Below are 22,863 nucleotides of genomic sequence, written 5' to 3' on the forward strand. Positions count from 1 at the left end.
TGTTGACCTCTTCATGTTTTTATGTTATTACGTAGAGGACTCATCCATTTGCTATATCATAATATTTTCTTGTTTCTACTTTTAAATAAGATATTTTAGTTTTTGATAAATTTTTGTTTTCTAATTAAACATTTAAAAGAATTATTTTTATTGGACAGATTGATTTTTGTATCATCTTAGAAAAAGATTAATTTATCTCACTAAATTATATATTTTATTATCTAATTATCTTATAATAAAATTTATTAGAGATTTATTTATCTAATACGTATATCAAAAAATTAATTAAAAATAATTTAAAAATCAATTCATTTTATTAGAATAATTTTTAAAGAATGAAAATATATTAGGAATTGAAATTTTTTAGGCCGGATTGAGTGTTAACTCAATTTTTATATCTAATCCGAGGATTAAATTCTTTATATTTAGTTAAGATGTAAGAGAAATAATTGTATATCTCTTGTTTTATCGGTTTAAATTTTTAACATAAGTAATTTTATAAGTAATTTTATAATATAATATGAGACCTTTTATGACTAAAAAGTCTAAAATTCGATCAATTATTAATTGTAAAAAAAAAATTAGTATAAGATAAATAAGAAAAAAAAAAGCTATACAAAATTTATACAAATTTAAAATATTAAAAAATAGTGTATATTTTTATTAGAAAACTATTAGTTTGAAAACATTTAATGTGATAATTGTCTCTTCTAAATTTGAACATTTTATATTTTGTATTAATTTAGTTCACTTACCCATTACATGAAATAGTTGTTGCTAAACACAAAATTAGTTATTGTTAATTATTAAGTATTGCACACATCATCACTGCACCCCAATGAACAAGCCATTGGGGGACAGTGCAAATTTCAATAATCGAAATGCTGATCAGAGTTTTATTGTTTCATATATGCTTAGTAAATTCATCGAGGAATATAACATTTTTAATTTGCAGGTATATTTAACTTGAATATATTTATAAAGTATACGCTTTTTATATTGCTATTATATGTAGGAGGCAACTCCATAAAGATGTTTAAAATGTCTTTTTTTAAAGATGTTTTTTTATTAATTAAAATTTAATATATATAATCGATTAAATTATATTATTTTTGTCAAAATTAGATCAAATAAATTAATTTAGCCGAAAAATCGATAAATCAAATCTTAAACCGATCTAAATTAATATTCTTTTTTATAAAAAATGACTACAATAACTTTATTATAAAAAATGACTAAAATATTCTTATTATATATATTTTTTTATTTTAAAAATCCTAAATTCTAACCCTATAATGATACAAAGAAAAAAAAAAGATTAAAATTTAGGATTCTCAATATATATATATATATATATATAATAAGAATATTTTAGTCATTTTTTATTATAGAATATTGTAATTACTTTTTATGAAAAAAATATTAATTTAGATCAATTTAAGGTATAATTTATTAATTTTTTGACTAAATTAATTTATTTGATCTAATTTTAATAAAAATAACATAGTTTAATAAATTATATGTATTGAATTTTAATTATTTAAAAATATCTTTAAAAAAAATATTTTAAACGTCTTTATCTAAATGACTCCCATGTAAATTCCGTTTTCTCATCAAATACTAGTACATGGCGTATTGATATAATGATATGTGTTAAATTCAAATTAAACGTTTTAAACTATTTTTAGAACACATAGTTATAAACATAACGCATATATAGTACACATTTTGAGGGCGTCTATTAGTGATTAAATTAATATTTAAATATTAGATAACAAAATAAAATTCCGTTTTAATATTTTACGTAAAAAATGATATAATTTTCTATAAAGAATATAATTAAATTTAGAAAATATTTTATGAAAAATTTATGATTGATATATTGAACTTGGAAGATAGAAAACTGCTTATTCTTCCAAATAAAAAATTAAACAAGCACACTTTGTCAACTAATCCATTTTTATGAAGATATTAGATTTTATTAGTTTTTATTATTAAATTAAAATTTATCACCAGATAAATGGAGTTTCTAAGAATTTATTAATCTTTTTAATTAACTAATATTTTATACTAACTACTCAATTTAATTTTGATGCTAAATATACCTCAGAAAAATAATAAATATCCACTATTTATTATAAAATTATGAATCTCAAATAGATTTCGTTTGAAATTCAACATACTTATCATTAAAATAATAATATGACATGAATTTTGAGCTGATAATATATAACAATTATTTAAAAAAAAAAATAAAGCTAGCAATTAATAATTAACAAGTAGGTCCTTTGTTCAAAATTAAATAATTATAATTAAAATTTAAAAACAATTATCAACAATAGTTAGGGAGAGTATATCTCTACAATTCCACATAGTATTTTCCGTTTTTTTGTCGGTTAAACTCTTTTATTAATATCACAATTTGCATTAAACGAATGATGAAATAATATATATAAAATAGTATAACATAAAAGTATATTATCTCATAATAATGGCACCTGATTATGATAATGTAATGTTTTTGTTATATGATACCCTATGCAAGACACCGCACGAGTGGCACTATTCTTTATTTTTTACCATCTCTTGTGGGTCCCACACCAGCACAATTCCACGTCAGCACCAACCCTGTTGTGTTTCGTGCGGTAGTCTTAATGCTTAATTAAACAAATTATTTTGAATTTTAAAATAAAAGAAAGAAGTTAGTACTAATATTCACTAGGAAAAGAGTTTCTTTCAAGTGAGTAAAATAAAAATTAACTATTATAAATTTATAATTTTTATTATGAATTTTACTCTTTTAATTTAAGAGTAATTAGACGTTTTCTTTTTATTTTACTAATTTTATTATTTTAGAAAAATTTAACCTTTTAACCAGTATCGTTAAGTTAAGAATACAAAAAAAAAAAAAATCGAATATAACTTTTTATGTATTTAATGGCTTTAGATTTCGAGCAACTTAATTTTTATTAAAAAAACTTATACTTTTTTTTTTACAATTTTAAAATGTATTTCTAAAGTTGAAAAGAAAAAACACCTAAAGAAATTGAGAAAAATATTATACGGACGTATATAAAGAAATAGAAATTAAATAAAATGAGATGAGATTTTAAAAAGCTAGAACTAATCACAAAACGATAAAATAAGGGTCACACTTTCTTAAAGTCGTGAATACCTGGATGCCAAATCCCAACCAAAGATGGAAAAAATATTCATAATAATTAAATGTATAATATGGAAGACGACTCACAAGGAAGCATTATATTCAACATTTTCAGCTAGTGTTACATTTTTAATTCATATGTTTCCAACTCCTAAGGAACATATATAGCGTCATCATTAATTCATTATTCCCAGTGCACATTATAAATTTACTTGCGGTTGATTTTTAGTTGTCAGATTATAATAACAAAAAACAAAGTTAGATTGGTCGAATAATAGTTAGTTTACTTGTGTATTTAACCAAATGTAAAAAATTTGAATCGCATTTTATATAACAAATAGACTCAACTAAAATTTAAATTCTAGACTAGAAGATATTTAAGGAGAAAAATATTATAATAACCACAAATTAATTAAGATTTAATTATTTAATTAATTTTTATAGTTTTACTAAATTTATAATTCAATCTTTATATTTTTTAATTAATTTTTCATATTATTTTTAATTTTATAATTAGATTTTTTTTATATTAAAAATATTAAAATTAATAAAATATTTCTTTTAAAAATATAGGGTAGCAGTATAACCAGAGACACAAAATTAACTATGAATGCATCAATACATTTATTTATTATTTTCTTTAATTTTATAAAAAATATTTCATTTAAATTGTAAGAAGAATGATAAATAAATGTATTGATGCATTCATGGTTGATTTTGTGTCTTTAGGACATTTCGTTAATTATATTTAATTTCATTGAAGCTAAATAATTTTTTTTTGGATTCAAATAGGACATTTTAAATCTTAAAACTAAAACAGGATTATTCCCAAAAGTAAGGGACTAATTTAATACTTTACCAAAAAATATATAATAAAAATCTAATAAAATTTTTAATTATGGGTATTTTTAATTGATAAAAAAATATTTTGTTAATTCTAATTTTTTTTAATATTAACAAAGACTTAATTATAAAATTAAAAGTAATATAAGAATTTAATTAAAATAATTAATTATAAAAGTTTAACTATAAATTTAATAAAACTATATCAACTAACAAAATAATTAAACGGTTAATTAGCGCAACCCTTATAAATTATTTGTTAGGTGAAGTGATATGATCCTGACTTTGAATTATTTAGGTTCAAGTCATTGAATAATGATTGAATACAGAAATTAAAGAAAATGTCATGGTTTTTGCATAGTGACAAAAGTGGTGCACGTGTTGGTTAGATCTTTAGGATTATAAACATCACAAAAATATTAGACAAGGAATTATTCAGGGTCTAGCTATAAAGCTATATGTGATCTAGGGTTTTGTGAAGAATTGAAGAAGATTGCAAGATATACATATATTTCACAACTTTCACTCAATAATGTATGATATCAACTACTTGGGATTCGTTAATATATATGATGACAGGTATTTTGTTCCATTAATTATATATGTTTTGAATCCAAATTAAATTTTGATATTAAAAGTAAAATACTTTAATTTGTCGGAAGAATTTTACTAGATATCATATAGTCTATAGTAATAACAAACTTCTGTTGAGTTAAAATGAGTAAGTTTTAACAATAAAAATAATGACAAATAAATTTTTAAAAAATTATATTTTAAATATATTAATTCTTAAAAAAATATTAATAAAATTTTTTAAGATAATAAATATAAATAAGTTAGTTTAAACTAAAATTTTTTATCCTAATCATAAAATTTAAAAGTTTAGTATCTGTATCTATTATTTTAAAAAAAATTTATTAATATTTAAAAAAAAACTAATTTATAAATTTTTTTAAAAATTTATTTGTCACTTTAATAATAAGAATTAAATGTTATTATTATTACTATTATTATTATTTATTTATTTCTTACTTGCTTAGGCAAGTTAGATGAGAAAACTAGTGTTGGTCTGGTTTGCAGTGAGCAAGGAGAGAGGGATCAAGGAGATGAATGTAACATGAACATGGTTGTTGTGAAGACAAGGATGTGTGTTGGAAATGGATGCTGACTGACATGTGTCTCTTCTCTTACCAAGAAGACATTCAACCTTCGATGTGGGCCCCACTATCTGCACGTTTGTCATAATTGTCACATATATAGGGCTTCACTTTAATTTGGAATCAATTATTTTTATTTCAATATTAGTTCATTTTCTAAATTATTTTAAATTTTAAATTTCAATGCTAATTTTAAATTTTTTTAAGAAGATAGACTTTTAAAAAAATGTTTTTATAATAAAAATTTGACTAATATTAATTAAAAACTAATTTTTTTTATATTTATTTATAGATTTTATATTTTGTATAATTATTTGGACAAATCACATAAAAAAACGAATTAGAAAACAAAACTACATAGATCTCCTAAAACAAAAAACCCTAAGTACATGTCTTCAATCACATTCATATATAAATCGAATTAATTGAAATCGATTTATTCATAGTAATAGTAAATCGAATCATATTAATTCAAATTACTAAGTGTTTTTGTAAATCGATATTGATAAATTTGATTTACTATGGATTGCAATTTGAATTTTTTTTACCTATAGTAAATCAAAACAAAATGCTTCGATTTAATACCATAGTTTATGCCTCTAATAATTCGAATTCAATAGCTTCAATTTAATAGTAATAGTGGATAGTGATAAATCGAATCATATGAATTCAATTTAGTATATATATGACTATATAAACAATTCGAATTCACTTATTTCGAATTACATTTAATCAAATCTCACCCCCAAAATAGTGGTCCCAAAGAGAAGTTAGGAAAAAAAAACTACAAAATTCAAACTGCAAAAATGGAAGATGACCTGAATCGTATCTATCGGTTGGACGGAATCGCCCACATTGCTGGTAGCGTCTATGAAAAGGTTAGTGAATGAAAGTTATTTTGTTAAGAAATAAAAAATTGTTAGTGATATTAAGTCTCCTAAAATTTGATTGTTCGTATTATTAAAATTTTTAAACTTCAAATGGTAGATAGAGTAATGATTTAGTAGTTTGTTAGAACATTGAAAACTACAAATACAAGTTGGAGGAGTAATAAATAAGTGTTAGTTAGAATAGTGATACGTGGTTTGGTTAGAATTTGTAAGTTTTAAATTTTAGAAGTTTGGTTAGGTTAAAAGTTTTATCAGAGTTTAATTTAATTTAATTTAGGTTTCAAGTATTAGATTAATTAAGCATTAGAAGGTTACGAAGGAATCAATTTGATTTAATTTATTTAAATTTAATTTAATTTCTATATGTTAGATTAACGAGGCACTACAAATTTAGTTGTAGTTTAATTTTTTTTTATTTATGTCTTAAATATTAGATTAAGTATGTTATGTTAGAATTTAATTAAATTTTGGTTAATTAGGTTTAATTTAATTTAACGTAAATCTTAAATATTACATTATCTATGTTCAAGTCTGCAATATAATTTACATTAAAGTATGTTTTTATTAAAAGTCTCCATTTTAGGTATTTTTGTTTTCTAAATTGTTATGGTTCTTAGAGAATTTTTTTCATCGTGGTACAGGCGTACAGCCACATTGATGTATTATCAGCATGAGGAGGTAGCATGGTATGTCCCAAGACGACAGGATCATACCGTACCTGCAGATAGTCAGCTTAACTCATCTCGCAAGGCTCAACGATCATTGATTTAGGTTTAGGCTCAACGACATTAAACACCGTGCTGAGGCAATATATCTCATGGACATAAATTGCCCAACTTAGACGGAAATATGCTCAGCAAGCAACTGCATGGTGACATGGATAGTGAAGTGCTTGAAAGTACCCACAATCGCAAGTCCGATCTCTCAACGAGACTCTATAAGTACCAAGTGAGAAATTACCTGTTAGAGTAGTCTTGGCCACGTTAAACTCTGAATTATCTCTATCATATAATGTCACCGTGAAACATCTCGATGCCTTTAGGTTTGTCTCCATTGTCTTCACAAGTGACTGACTAAATTACTTACCTATCTTTAACAGTGCCTCAGCCTCTCTTCCCTTGTAAACAAAGAGCTTTGCCAATCTCCCATAAGTGGACTTTACAAGGAACAAGCTGGAAGGTTTCTGACACCCTTGAGTACTAAATTAACACACTCAGAAATATTTGTAGTCATATGGTCGAATCTACGACCCTCATCCCAGTGCTGAGTCCACTTGCGATACTCCATCCTGTTAGCCGAGTTACACATTGTCCGGTCTTCAATCCGGAGGATGTCAAACTAACAATCAAACTCGACTTTAATCTTCGCATAAGCAGCGTTGACTAGAAGCCTCCTGGCATCCTTTCCCTTAAAACTCAACGCGAAATTCACTGTAACGTGCCTAATACAGAATGCACGATAAGCAGCAGGTGGAACCCATCCACCATTAGGTGCCTGCAAGGCGTCCTTGATCCAATGGTGCCTATCGGAGATCACGAGAATGTCTGGCTGAGGAGTCACGTGCTGCTGTAAGTGAGATAAGAAAAAAGACCATGAATCTACATTTTCACCTTTCACTAGGGCAAAAGCAATAGAAACGATATTAGAATTCTCATCCTGAGCTATCCAACCAGCAAAGTTCTCCTATATTTGGCGTACAAATGGGTCCCGTCAATACTGATCAACGGCTTACAATACTTGAATGCCTCAATGCACGGTGGGAATGACAAAAAAAGTCGGTGAAAAAATGCTGACTCCCCATCAACCTGGCCTCCAACTCGCACAAGACTCATCTTCAGAACTGCGATACTGCCTGACATCGTTATCTGCACACCAAGCACCCATCTTGGCAGCTCATCGTAGGCCTCCTCCTAATCCCCATATATCTGCACGACGGCCTTCTGCTTAGCCAATCACACTCTCCTGTACGTAGGTCTAAATCTAAAATGTGCCTCCATCACATTCTGCAAAACCTTGATGGACACAGCTGCATAAGCTCTGATAATAGGAAGGATGAAAGCAGATATCATATGATAGTCAAGCTTCCTGTGATCACTGGAGATCGAGGTGGCCAAACATGTATGAGGTCTGTTATACCGTCTGACCTCCCACATACCCTTCTGCCGCCGTAGAGTAATCCGAAACAACCATCGGCGACTATTTCTTAACTTCTTATACTTGTCGTAGTACTTGTCATGGTCCGATTCCATCATTTTGTACTCAACCCTACGGCGGATGCTATAAGTCTTCACCCATAATACGACTTTCTCTTTATTCTAAAACTGCTGATCGATTTACAACTCAGCTAGACCTGCAGTGTCCTGTGAATATCTCGCGCTAAAACCGGATTCTACATCCTGTAACCCCTCTAATCTCATCGCATCCAAGTCTAGAGTCAAAAAGTGTGACGGTACTGCTGAGTTCCCGGGCTCGATGCTCCACTAGCCCCAATAGGAATACTCCTTCCTATATTATCATAACTGTCATCATCAATCGTGGCAGGCTCCACATCATCGTCATCTCCTAGGTCATCTTCCACCGTATCCGGTTCTCCAACCGTCCCAGAAATCGGAATCATAATAAGAGTATTCATTTTAGCACCTAGTTCCATGATCTCATCGCAGTGTAAATCAGCTGCGAAAGATGGAGATGCCACCAAATCTCCCGCAGATACAATTGCAGGCAGAGATGAAGACACAACAACATGGGTTGAACTGGAGGATGCCACTATTGGTACTGATTGATGATTCTGGTTCGATCCTCCTGAGCTAGAGACCATATCCACAAACTTAGCAAATAGTTCAGGGATTCTCACCTCGGAAAACTGGCAACGACAGTGAAATAAAACTTGCAGATCCTCGTCGTCATTGCCTATCACAAACGAGTCGTACTTTACCCCATCGCGAACTACATAAATCGAAATTCTATAATATAACTTTTCTATTTGTTTCATTCCCTGCAGTCCCAATTTCTATAGAATAGTATTCTGAAAATCAACAAGGCTCGTAGAAGCTCTAATAAAGACACTCAACGGATCCTTGTCAGTAAATTTTATACCCGATTGTATTTTTTGCTTAATCGTGCCTTTGTAGTGCACAAGAACTAGAAAACTCTCTTTACTAGCCATTGTGAATTTACCTCAATTTAACACTCTGATCATATTTATATAGCACACGCTCCTTAAGTAAATCAAATTAAATCAATTCGATTTAATCATATGCACTGCTTTCTTAGTAAATCGAAGTCATGATCTATTCCTTGTGTAAATCGAATCATATAGATTCGAATTACATGCATTAACATCCAAGGTAAATCGGATCTTATTTATTCGAATTACATGTATTAACCTTTCTCAATGTAAATCGAATCATGTTGATTCGAATTGTATATTTTAACATCCTTCAATATAAATTGAATCATATTTATTCGAATTGCATGATATCCTAGTAAATCAAATTAGATTGTTTTGATTTACATAAAGTGAAGGTAAATCAAAATAACTTACTTCGATTTACATAAAATTAGAGTATGCACATAACATTTTTTTATTTTAGGAGATTCATGTAATTTTGTCCTCCAATTTATTTTTGTATGTGATTTGTCCTAATTATTTATATACTTTTTATTAATTTAAATTTAGAATAAATTATTTTATCACTTAGTAAGCTTCTATTGAAAATAGGTGATTTATTTGCGTAAGATATCATAATACAAACATAATTATTTATATGCGTACTACCTTTTATCAGCTTAGTTTTTGAAATAGGTGATTCTATAACACATGATTCTAGTAATATTATTATTACTCAAATAATGCTAATAGAAGAGTAGGTAGACTTTCGTCCGCTTAGGGGTGGCAGTGGGCGGGTAGGGGCGGGTTTTTGCTCTACCCGATCTCGCTCTGCCGTCCTGTTACTCATATACTACCCGCCCCATCACTACCCGCGGGTAGTAAATTACAGAACCCAAATCCGCTCTTGAGGGTACCCGTCCCACCCCTACCCGTCCCTATAAAAATTAAATATTTTAATTTTTACCTATTTATATATAAATTAAGATAAAAACTTAAAATTCATAGATAAATTAAAATACAAACATAAAATTCATAGAATGTCATTAGCTCAAATAACTTGAAATTAAAAAAATAGTGTTAGATCACTACAAATTTAACACCATAATAAAGAAATTACAATATTAGATATAAAGAAATCTTCAACCCTTATTCTTGATCACTTTCAACATCATCATCATCATTAAAAGTTTGCAAATCAAGATTTAAACCTGAAAATCAAAAGAGATAACAATTAACGAATTAATTAGTACTATGTAAAAAATTAACATAAATGAAGATTAAATAATATATCACCTTTACTTCCCAACCTCCTGTTACTGGTGCAATTATTCTCATTATATATTTATACTAGGCAAAATTTTCATTGCACAAGCATATTCTAAACCATTAAATTTTTATTGCACAAGCATATATTGAAATGTGATTGGAGGAGAAATTGGAATGTGATTTGATGATCATCCAAATTACCCGATGATGCATGACTTCGTCAATTCATAGAATCAACAATTCCATATTAACAATATTTTAAACAAAACAAATTATATCCAGAAAAATATCAATTATTATGTAATTACCAAAACACAAAAGAAGAAACAAGCTTTATTTTGGTATTGAAAGAATTAATTAATTTACTAAACAATACAAGAACTTTGGGAACCTTAAAAATAAAATTAATTTAAGTGTTGAAACTCCTTGTTGAAAGTTCCTATCCAAGTAAATTAAAATTTTGTTTATCTTATTTCTACGAGTACAGAGTGCTTATAATGTTATAAATCAACACTTAATCAAAACTGCAAAATACCAAAATAGATAAAAAATAGTTTTAGGCTTATTATACCTTATGCCAAACTACAAAATAAGACTGAGAAAATAGCCTCTGTGAGCTTTAAAAATGTCCATATATAAACTCTTTCTTACATGATTAACACTATTACACTAAGCTTATTGCTCTGGTCTTTATTCTTAACAAAGGAAATAGAACAATTTGTGATTCTCTCCGTAATTAGAACACCATGAGCATATTTTCTTTCATAAACCAAATCATTCTGCTCTTGAAGGATCCATTCAGTACTCAATGACAATTATAAAATCAGAATAAAATCAAAATTCAGAATGCATAAGAATGATAAATCAAAACCAAATATGCACTTCTTGTTCTTATGCATATAACCAATCAACAAAGAAGTCAAAACAACTTCAATTTTTCATGCTTTATTCCAACTAAGTCTGAGAAATTGTCAAATTGAACCAACAAACATATTGTTCCCTAAATAAAGTTATTTCAACCCACCAAACTTAGTAACAAACTCTCCAAAGAATCTATTATCACCCAAATCAAGAAACTGAAGACTCTTACAAGAAGAAGAGTTAGGCAATGCAGGTTCTGAAACATTCTCAGAGAAGGAATTTCCATGAACCCTAAGAGAAACAAGTCTATCACATAATTTCTAAATTAAAGCAGGAATCTGCCAGTTAAAAGATTCCATGCACTAAATTTTAAATGATCTTTTGAGCATCAAAATTAATTTTAGTTTTTGCTTAACTATTTTAACATAAAACATAAATCATAAAAATTAACTTAAAAAGAAAAACTGAAGAAGCACAGAAGCAGTAAGTAGTGAGCGAGGAGTGCTTAGTGCTTACCAGTCACCAGAGAGACGACGAGGGATGAAGGAGGGACGACAAAGACCAGAGACCACGGATTGGAGAGGCGAGTCGGCGAGGATAGTGACGGCAAGAAGCGGGAGCGAAGCCGACGTGGGGATCTGGTGAGGATCTGAGCCCTAATTCCTAAGGTTGGTGAGCGACGGCGACTGTGACAACGCCTCCGGCTTACAGCGACGGAACGAACTGTGACGGCGAGTCAGCGACCGACTAGTGGTCTGGTGTAGCTAAACCAAGGCTATGGTCCTTGGAGAAGAGCTGAAGAAGTGACAAAGTGAGTTTGCCTAGGGTTGGGAACTAAAAGGGAGTGACGGTGAGAACTAACCCTAATTTCTAAAATTTTATTTATATATATATGCACTCCGGGGCGGGTAGGGACGGGTTTAGCCTGAACCCGACCCCGCCCCGCCCCGTTCATGAACCCGCCACGATTCAGACCCGCCCCGCTACGGGTCGGGTTTAAACCCGCCCCGACTGGGTAGGGGCGGGACGGGTACCCGCAGGTACGGGTACTCCTGCCATCCCTACGTCCCCTCCCCCTTCCCCTCCCGGAAATCCTTTCTTTTTATTTACTTTGCTGATTTTTAGTGTTATTTATATTTTTCTATCTTCAATAACTTTAGTGGTGTGATTTCTTTATTTTTACAGTGTTTGACTTTTTTTATGGGCGTAGATTCTGGTTCCTCATCCGTTATTCTCTTTATAACTATTTGCTTTGCTGGTTTATTTGGTATGATTGATTTTGTATCTTTAATCATTTTAGTGGTGCGATTTCTCTCTTTTTATGGTATTTTATTTTCTTTTTTTATGAGTGATTCTTCTTTTCACTACAAGAAAAATACTAAATACCATCAAATTTATCATCGCAGAGTAGTGACATTTTTACCGGCGGATTTACCGGCGATTTAGGCATCAAATTCGTCATGTCAAAATATTACTGGTGGATTCCCATTTTCGATGGTAATTTTGTCAGTAATAATTGGAGAAAAAACGAGAAAAATAGGTGCGTCATTTAAGGTTGGGTTTATTGGCGAAAAAATCCGACGGTAAACCCACTTAGTGGAACGTTGCATTTTGGTAACCCACAATATGTTACCGCTGGATTTATTCGCCGGTAAATTTGACAGTAGTTGTGTCTTAAATTCAAACTGCAAACTCTCTTTCTCCTTATTTGAATTTCTCTCTCTTTCTAACCCTCTCTCCTCCCACTCTCTCTACCCCTCTCATCTGTCCAGAAGCCCCTTCTGACGCCGGCAGCCCCCTTCTTCTTCGGCGTTGTTTGTCATTTTCGCCGTCACCCTTGTTGCTGCCAGATTCTACCTCTGTTGCTGCCGCCACCCTCTTCTTCTCAGCGCCGGTGCTCTTCTTCAGGTAATGCTTATGAACTTTCCTTTTTTTTTATTAATAGGAATAAAGTATGATTTGTTTATAATTTTGGTTTTGATTTGTTATTATAATTTTGTGTTTGTTATTTTGGTTCTGATTTGTTATTATAATTTTGTCTTCGTTATTTGGTTCTAATTTCTTCTAATTCTAATTAATACATGTTTTGAGGTGTTGTTGATTAGTTATTAGTTTGATGATGAACAAATTAAAACACTTAAGTAGTTAGAAACTCAACTAATTAGATAACTAATTAAGTTATTTTGGATATGTTGTGGCTGTTTTTAAGTTTTAATTTATGATTGAGGTTGGTTGGATTTGTAGGAACTGTAACGGTGAATATATATCCAACTGTAGGGGAGGTTATGCCAAATTTCTTTCTAAATAATATAAATGTACACAAAATTTGTGTTGTATTTGCTAATTTATGTGACTAGTGTTAGTTGATATGCTCTTTGCAAACATGACGAGAGATAGAGGTGTCACGGATTGACCTCATAGTCGTGGTAGAAGGAGGGATTCTACTGGTACCCCTGGGACTTCTCAGCCATCTCTCTCTACTCCGACTACCCCTATGACGTCACAGACAATAGGTGCACAGGACTAGCCGTTCATCATAGTCCCTAACCTCAACTACGTAGCTTCTATTACTGCGTCACTCCCGCAACCAAGAAGTCGTCCATCTGCTTTATCAGAGTGGACTTCTCCACTACTTCTATCCACTCACCAGCGCACTATCTCGATGACGTTGCCTCCTACGACAGACACTGCAGCGGCAGAATTCTCTCACGAATCCCAGCTAGATGCCCCTCCACCATCTCCCATCGTACGAATGATGATTTGGCCTGATGAGAATTTAGCATGAGTACTATTTTAAGTCTTTTATATGCAAACTATTTTAGTTAGTCAATTTAATTTAGTTATGCTCAATTTTCTAATTTGAGTGGATTTAGGTTGTTAAGATAGATTTGATTTAGGTTAGGAGGTTTGAACTGCTTATTGTGTTTGATAATTCTTGATTATTATAGATGTTGCTGCTTAAGTCATATAATACCATATGGATGAAACTACTAATCTTAATTAAATGAATTGCTTATTGTTGATTGATGGATGTTACTACTTGATTCTTGATTCTTGTTTATTGATTGTTGATAGATGTTGTTATTTAAGTGAATTGTTTATGGATAGAATTTTTGGCGCATTCTAGTTATAAATGAAACTCTGCTAAAATTTCTAAAAAGTTATAAATATAATTGAAGTTTATAGATTACTTCATATAACTTTTTAGTAAACTACTAATCTTAAGTTTTTCACTGATAGATTTGCACCAAATAATAATGCAAGTACACGGAGTGTACTATTGTCATCAAGTTGATGTACTCCCACCCATGGCTGAGCTACAAGAAGATCCCAGCTGAGGCCAGAAAGCGCTGGTTTCAAAAGTGGGCAGTAAAATCTCAACATATTCAAATCTTAGTTAGTTTATATCTTCTATTTTATTTAATTACGTATTTAATTTTAATCAACTTGTGATAAATATTCTTTCTATAGGAAAAATTTATATGGAACAAGACTCACGATCTCATGTTCAGGAAGATCTTCGACTATTGGATGGCTAGGCGGTTTCAACAGATGTTAGAGGGTGTACGTGAGCACCGCGACCACCTCACCATTTGGCTCTACCCGAACATTAAGAAGGCACTATACGTCTATTGGGAGACTGATGAGGGGTTCAAGCATCGCTATCTCACGAACAGAGCTAACAGAGCATTGGCCAGGTCATTGAAGTATACCAGTGGGTCATCGACTTTCATGAAGACAAAGGCCAGCTAGCTGGTAAGTAACTTGTTTCATTTTGTTATTAAGTTTGTTTAGTCTTAATATAGTATCATTATTACTTAACATGTGATTTCAAAATGTATAGTCTAAGTCGTTGGATCGTGAGGCAACGATGAGGCAACAATGAGGCGACGATGGCGGGGACCTTCAAGTATACTCACACATTGAAGGAGAACAAGGAGAGATTTGCTTATCAGCGGGATGCGGATCATTCTGTGAGTAAACATCATGTGATATACCATTTTTAAATTAACTGCAGCCCTAATAATAAAATGTGTTATACAAGATTCCTAAATGTAGAGATTGGAGGCCGCAACCCAACAATCTTTGTGTACTAAAGACAACGGCAACAACTCTGCTACATCAGTCGTCGATCCTGATAAGGTTTGGCATGAGGCCGCACCTAAGCCATACAAGAATCGCATGTATAGGCTGGGATCGTTCTTCCCTAATAATCTCTGCACATCCACATTGAGACATTCATCCGCCTCTACCACCAGTCGGCCCGTCGATCCCGAGGACGGCGTCAATTTGAAGGAGCAGATGCTGCTCCTCACCCGGAGCTTTCACCCACAAACTCAGCAGTTACGAGAGTCTGAGGAAAGGTATCAGGCGATCCTCTCATGCATGACTGACACAGATGACCTCATGATGGAGTAGAGGTGTGAGCTGGAGTGGCTTCAGCGGATTGGATGGAGCGCCATATGGCGCCGTACGAAAATCAAATGCATGTTGGTGGCAGCGTCGCTGCTGGAAGAGCACAGACATCATCGCCTAGGCCGCCGCCTCAACAGTAGGACCACTGGGACGATGACGATGATTATCAGGATCTTTAGTGACTAGGATTTTTTTTTTATAAACTGTTTGATTGTATGATATCGTTTGTTATTTGACTTTTCATTTTATTTGTACACTTGATAATTTAACATATTTGGCTTCTATTATTTAGAATTTGACTACTAATTATGTAAAAAATAATTTTAAATAAAAAATTAGAATTTGACCACTAATTTTGTAAAAAATCTAAAAAAAAAACAAAAAATTGAACTTATCATCGAATTTTCCAGAAAAAAAAATCCGGCGGTAATAATGCAGAAATAAATAGTTTGGCATCAAAGTTACCATTGAAAAAAATTCACCGATAACTGACATCAAATATTCGTAGCTTAAAAAACTAATTCCGCTACTAAATTCGCTGTAAGTTACCGGCGGACAATAAAATCCAATGATAAACTGTTATCGGCGAAATTTATACCGTCGGATTAGATCCGACGATAAATTTTACTGACGAATTATTTCGTTTTTCCGCCAATAAATCTAATGGTACTCAATATTTTTTTTATTGTATTTTTGTGGTATCTTAATTCTCGTTTGATGAGTGATTCGGGTAAGGTGATATAGTTACCGGATCTTAGAGAATTTCGTTCATAGAAATACTTTTAAATAAATTTTTAAGTTAGAATCCTTTCAAAATTCATATATTTATTACCTTTAATATTATATTATGTGTTTATTTTAAAAATAATTAATGAATATAAAATAAATCAACTTTAGAGTAATTTGAGCTGATTTTTATTTTTTAAAAATATTTCTATTGAATCAACCCAAAAAATGTTGTAGTGTTAATACAATAATAATAATAATAATAATAATAATAATAATAATAATAATAATAATAATAATAATAATCTTTTGTATTATTGAGCTTAATAGTTAAGATATGCCTTTAAGCAACTCAACTACAACACAAGAGCAGCGCTTATATATATATATATATATATATATATATATATATATATATATATATATATAGAAATTAATTAATGTATGTGCAAGATGGTAATTGGACAAATCAGAGTGATGTTATATATATCATATATGTATAAAGTAAGTAGATCCGTATCATGTATAACCAAATGATGATGCGACTCATCAAGAGATGTTCAAAGTTCAAACCAAATTAAAGATCTAGAAATACTTCCAACTAGAAAACAACATGTATGGGTGATGCTTAAAGCTTAATGATTGAGAAACATCTGAAGAAAGCTTTCATTTTCAAGTGGCTATAAACAAACATAATATTTGGATGCACATACAAATATATTAATATGCATCTAGTTTGTCTAATTATTTATCATTATTCGTACTATATATATATGTATATCACAAAGAGACTTTCAAGGTTTAAAATTAAATCAAATGTAGTTTGAATGGGGGGCAATTGTTCAAAGCTTAGCCATAATATATGGACCTGTATTATTAATCAATTAATCCAAATTAAATTACATTACATTACAAGCCGGAGCTAGCTATGCTGTCATTTCAAAAGTGTTCATAACTCTCTAGTGAGAGAGATATCAAAGTTTTTTTTTTTTTTTGTATTATTATTATTACTGAAAATAGAAAGATTCGAATCCACGACTTTTTAAGTGAGTATGAAAAAACTATGTCATTTGAACTATATTTCATTGGCGAGATACGAAAGTTTATTTGTCATAATATTAATTATTTTCTTAATCTTTTTTAACTTTTTAAGATATTTGAGACCGATTATATATATATATATATATATATATATATATATATATATATATATATATATATATATATATATATATATATATATATATATATGTTGTTTTTGCTTGTAAAGGACGCAGTGAAGACTGAAGAGAACTTTCCATGACCATGAGCAGTGATCACGAGTGGAGACAACCTGGAAAAAGCTTGAAGACACATATATATTTCAATGCCAAAGTAACCTCATTTAGAAGTTCATTTGACTGGGAAAAAAAAGGATACATTTTAGTATAAATTAAACATATTCATATTGGTTGGTCCTACAAAATTTGTCCTTGTATCTATATGATGATATAAAGTCTAAGAATAAAACCATGCCCCCTCTCTCATTTAGTAGGCTTTGTTTCAAACAAGAAGTTACCTAATATTTTGGTGCCGACCCACTTACAAAATAAGGTTAATATATATGTTAATACCTTCAATTCCCTGTACCAACTTAGAAATTATAAAAACTATACCTTTCTTTTCTTTTTATTGCTTAAATTTCCTGTATTCAAAAGCAACTAGACTCTGATGAGTAAAACCCTACATTATTATTCTTTTTAAAATTATTAGAAATCTAAATTATCAAAGGCACATTTTTATCAAAAAATAAAGAATAAACAACTAAATTGATTTCTAATAGCTTGAACACTTTAATTTCTAATTTTTTTTTCCTAAAAGTTTTCGATAATTACTTCCATCGATTAGTCTTTTCATTAGATAGATTGTTCCATCATCATTTTAAAAGAGACTAATTTAGTACTATGCTTAAATTTTTTCTTTTGGAGTTCACAATACTTGAATTCTTGACTTTTAAGTCATAGAAATTTTGATACTATATTATAAAACATTTTTTTTTTCAAAAGCTTTACTTAAATAAAAGAGGTATATGAATGTTTATATATCTAACAAACTAGAATGTCTTATTTAAAATTTTCTGAGACTAATTTGATCGTTTATTCAAAAATAAGTAAAATCTTTTCAAAATCACAATTTTTTATTTTATGCGTTCTATTTTTTTCTAATGTTAGAAAAAATTAAAAAATTATATATATATATGAACTCAATTAGCATACAACGATGCAAGAATGGATAAAAATAACAAAATTCTTGATATTTTACAAACTATGTTGGCATATAGACTTTTATGCTTGGTGGTGCCAAAGTAGGAAGACATTAGTTCCTTAATTTAGTAACAAAGGTGGCCACATATGTTAAAAAGTGTTTAACACTTAGAATGCCAAATTGTCACATCAATTGAATTGAAATTGATGAGTCTCTCAATCTATTCATCCCAATACAATTCTTAACTAATTAACTCTCAATTGGTTCTTTTTTGCCGTCTACATGACCTAACTAATAATATTGCCGCATGCATGCATCTTTCCGAACCTTTTGAACCAACGACTCTAAATCTAATGAACCCTAATCCTCATGCACCAACGTGATGCCCAAATTAAAGTTAATTTACCACTATTTCTCATTATTGATTGATATGAAATTTTTCACATTAAAATTTTAGTTAGTCTCACAAAACGGCATCCATATTAACGGAAAGTACTAGTGCGTGTGCCATGTTTGGTTCAAACACGTTTTATTAACCTAATATATATATATAAGTAAATATTATATATTATTAAAAAATTTAATTTTGATGCACTAATCAATAATGTAAAATAATTTTACATATGCATTCATCGATTATATAACGTTACGTCAGTAAAAGTAATTATCTTTTATATTGATCGCATGAATAATCATCTAAAAGAACTAATATTATTAGACGCCTGTCTAAAATATTTATTTTATACTGTTAATAATTAAACTCATTGTTAAATAATTTATTAGGACATAATAAGCTGATCAAACTTTTCTTATCTTAATTTAATATTTTATTAATGATCTAAATTATAATTTAAAATTTAAAATTTAGGTCAAAATGTCATAACAACTAAAAAATGTAATGAATGGACCAAAATTATATAAAAAAAAAGTGCAAGTTTACATTCTAATTTTTATTCATGGAAAGGTTTTGTAAAATTCATAAATGGATTAAAATAAAATTTATATATTATATTATGTGTACAAACTTTTTATATCAATATTTTAATTATATATATATATATATATATATATATATATATATATATCTGCCTTTTTCAAAATATATAATATCTAATAGGGCATATATAATTATATGTATGTGTGTTGTACATTAAACTTTTAGTCTTACAAAACGGCATCCCCATATCAACGGAAAGTAGTAGTACATTTCTGGTTTTAACTCATATTGAAATGTTTATGTATTATCATACATGGAAGCAAAAATATTTGACTTTTACACAAAGTATTTATAATAAAACGATTGTACAATATTTCTTTACTCCAGCATTATTAAGAAAAAGAACTAATCCTTATTTTAATGATTGGATTTCTTTTTAAAAAAAAATAAAATAATACAAAAAATGTGCAAGTCATATTTTAACGTACCAGATTGACTTGGTTGAAGTTGAACAGTTAAAGAGCACTCACATATATACTATATAATACTAATAATAATAATAATAATACCTAACTCAACAATGCTACATAACAGTAATGAACTTTATATTGCTAAATTATTAACATATATCAAAATCTACTTTTAATGTTTGTGCTTTCTATTTGAACTTTTTACCTTATCCTATCATTATAATAATATCATATATATTAAAAAAACATATTTAAGCTTGGAGAAACAAACCCGACATATGTACTTAGAGAACCTTTGTTTTATTCTTACAACATTTCCTAAAGCTAATGGTTAATTATCTATCCTATTATTTTGTTCCCGACTAACATTAATTTTCAGTTGAAATTTGACATTTGTGTAGCTTGTAGGTCTTCATTTGAGTCATGAGTTCTTTTCTTTTTCCTTTTTTTCCCCTTTACTTTTTGTTCTAATTTTTATTTCTGGCACCAGGATGATTAGCCCAGCCCAAAAATGATATTCATAAATAATGTTCATTCTTTCAAATAAAGAAGAAAATATGGAGTTAGACAAGGTTTGAATTGGTATTTCAAATATAAAATATTATTAGCATGTTATATTGACAAAAATAATAAAAATAGTATATCACTGCAATTATATATCTTTTTACAATTTTATTTATTAATATAGTGTTTCCTCAGTGAAACATTGTATAAGTTAATAACTCCCTTGTTCCTAATTAATGTTTTGGATAAATATTCTTTTTGGTTTCGGATCATTTTTTCGTGAGACATATCACATCCTAATCATTGTTAAACCTCAATCAAGTCCTCACCCATTAATAAAATTGGACAAATTGAACCTTGCAACCAGTTAGCAATAGGTTACCCGTCTGACGTATCAAGTAGAGTCTGATGTGTTAATGCCAAGTGCCACGTAGCAATAAGAATAGTTGTAGGGACTAAAAACCCCTCCCTACAACTCAAACATCGTCGCTTGACACTCATTCCTCATATGATACATTTCCATTAATCTCCTTCTTCTCGTCACCCATTAAGACCTAATACATCATCTTCCATATGATACATTTTCGTCCAAAACTTTTGGACAACATTGGAAATGCAAACCCGTTAACGAGTCTGTGATGAATGTGTAGAGGGTTTAGACAGTGACTGCATGGCACATGTGAAAGGTTAGTTCTCCTGTTTTGATTTTTTCATTATGTTAGTTGATAATAAACTTGTTTTGAATGCATGTCTATGAGGAATAAACTACTTCCAATTTGTTTTGATTAATCTAAGTTAATCGACGAAGTGTGAAACGAATTAACACTATTTTTGATTAGGATTTGGTAATGCTGGGTTTTCAAAAACATAGTCAATATTCCAAGTAATCAGATGCAATGTAGTATTTTTAGTCATGGTATTATTGGCTGTCATTGTTGTGCATTACAGAAAACTTTAATGATTTGGGTTAAAAATGTTGCAGATGTCTGTGTTTGTGAGTCCTGCATTTAACTATAGCGAAAATTTTGGAAGAGCTGCAAATGGTAAGTTGCGTTACTTAGGCGGGAAGGTAAAGAAATTTCCTCCTATGGATGTTAACTTCATTAATAAGAAGGACCTAGAAGAATTCTTCAAGGCTAATAGCAATTGAGATAGAGTAAGGAATTGAAAGCATGAGAGTGTTCTCATACATTGATGCAGAAAGTAGAATTGGGGAAGGAGAAGGAGACTTAAAATATGGAAGTGGAAATGAAAGTGTGAAACTGAAACTAATACATTGCAATTGTAACTCCTATATTGAATAATAGAGTATATATATATATAGTGAAGTTACTAATAGAGACTAATTAATTCACTTACATTCATTCACAGCCCCCCTCAAACTTAGTAGTGGGTTGAAGAACCAGTCTAAGTTTGTCTTGAAGTTTGTGAAATAGAGATGATAAGAGGGGTTTGGTGAAAATATCTCCAATCTAATCTATAGCGGGTATATGGAGGACATAGAGTTGTTTTTGATTCACCATCTCTCTTAGGCAGTGAAGGTCAATTTCCATGTGTTTGCACCTAGTATGAAGGACCAGGTTAGCCGCTAATGAGCAAGCACTTTGATTATCACAGTAAATAGTAGGTGCTATTGCTTGTGGAATCCGAAGCTCCTTTAGAAGATACTGTATAGACACTAATTCTGACTGAGATGCTGCCATACTCCTATACTCTGCCTCAGTGCTACTGCGACTAACTTTGGCTTGCTTATTGCTCCTCCATGATACCAAATTGCTTCCTAAGTATACACAATAGCCAGTAATCGATTTTCTGTCCTCCAAATCCCCTGCCTAGTCTGCGTCTGCGAATGAAAGTAGTCTCAAGTCAGCACATTTTTAAAATTTAATGCCTGCTTATACTGTACCTGCAATATATCTGACGATGTGTTTGACAGCTTTCCAGTGCTCAATTGTTAGAGAGTGCATGTATTGAGAGACCTTGTTCACAGAGAAAGCAAGATCTGGTCTTGAAATAGTCAAATACTGAAGTGATCCAACAATCTCTCTATACAATTTAGGATCCTGAAAATGCTCAGCACCATTTGATGTAAGCTTCAAGGCTGAGACCATAGGGGTAGGTATTGAATTTGTAGTGTCCATTTTGGCCTTTTGTAACAAATCTCGAGCATACTTTTGTTGAGAAACTAGAATGAATCCATTTGTTAAATAGGAGAATTCTAACCCAAGAAAATAACTGAGTTTTCCAAGATTTTTAAGCAGAAAGATTTTATTG

Source organism: Arachis hypogaea, chromosome 12, assembly GCF_003086295.3.
Source record: "Arachis hypogaea cultivar Tifrunner chromosome 12, arahy.Tifrunner.gnm2.J5K5, whole genome shotgun sequence".
NCBI classification, from domain to species: Eukaryota; Viridiplantae; Streptophyta; class Magnoliopsida; order Fabales; family Fabaceae; genus Arachis; species Arachis hypogaea.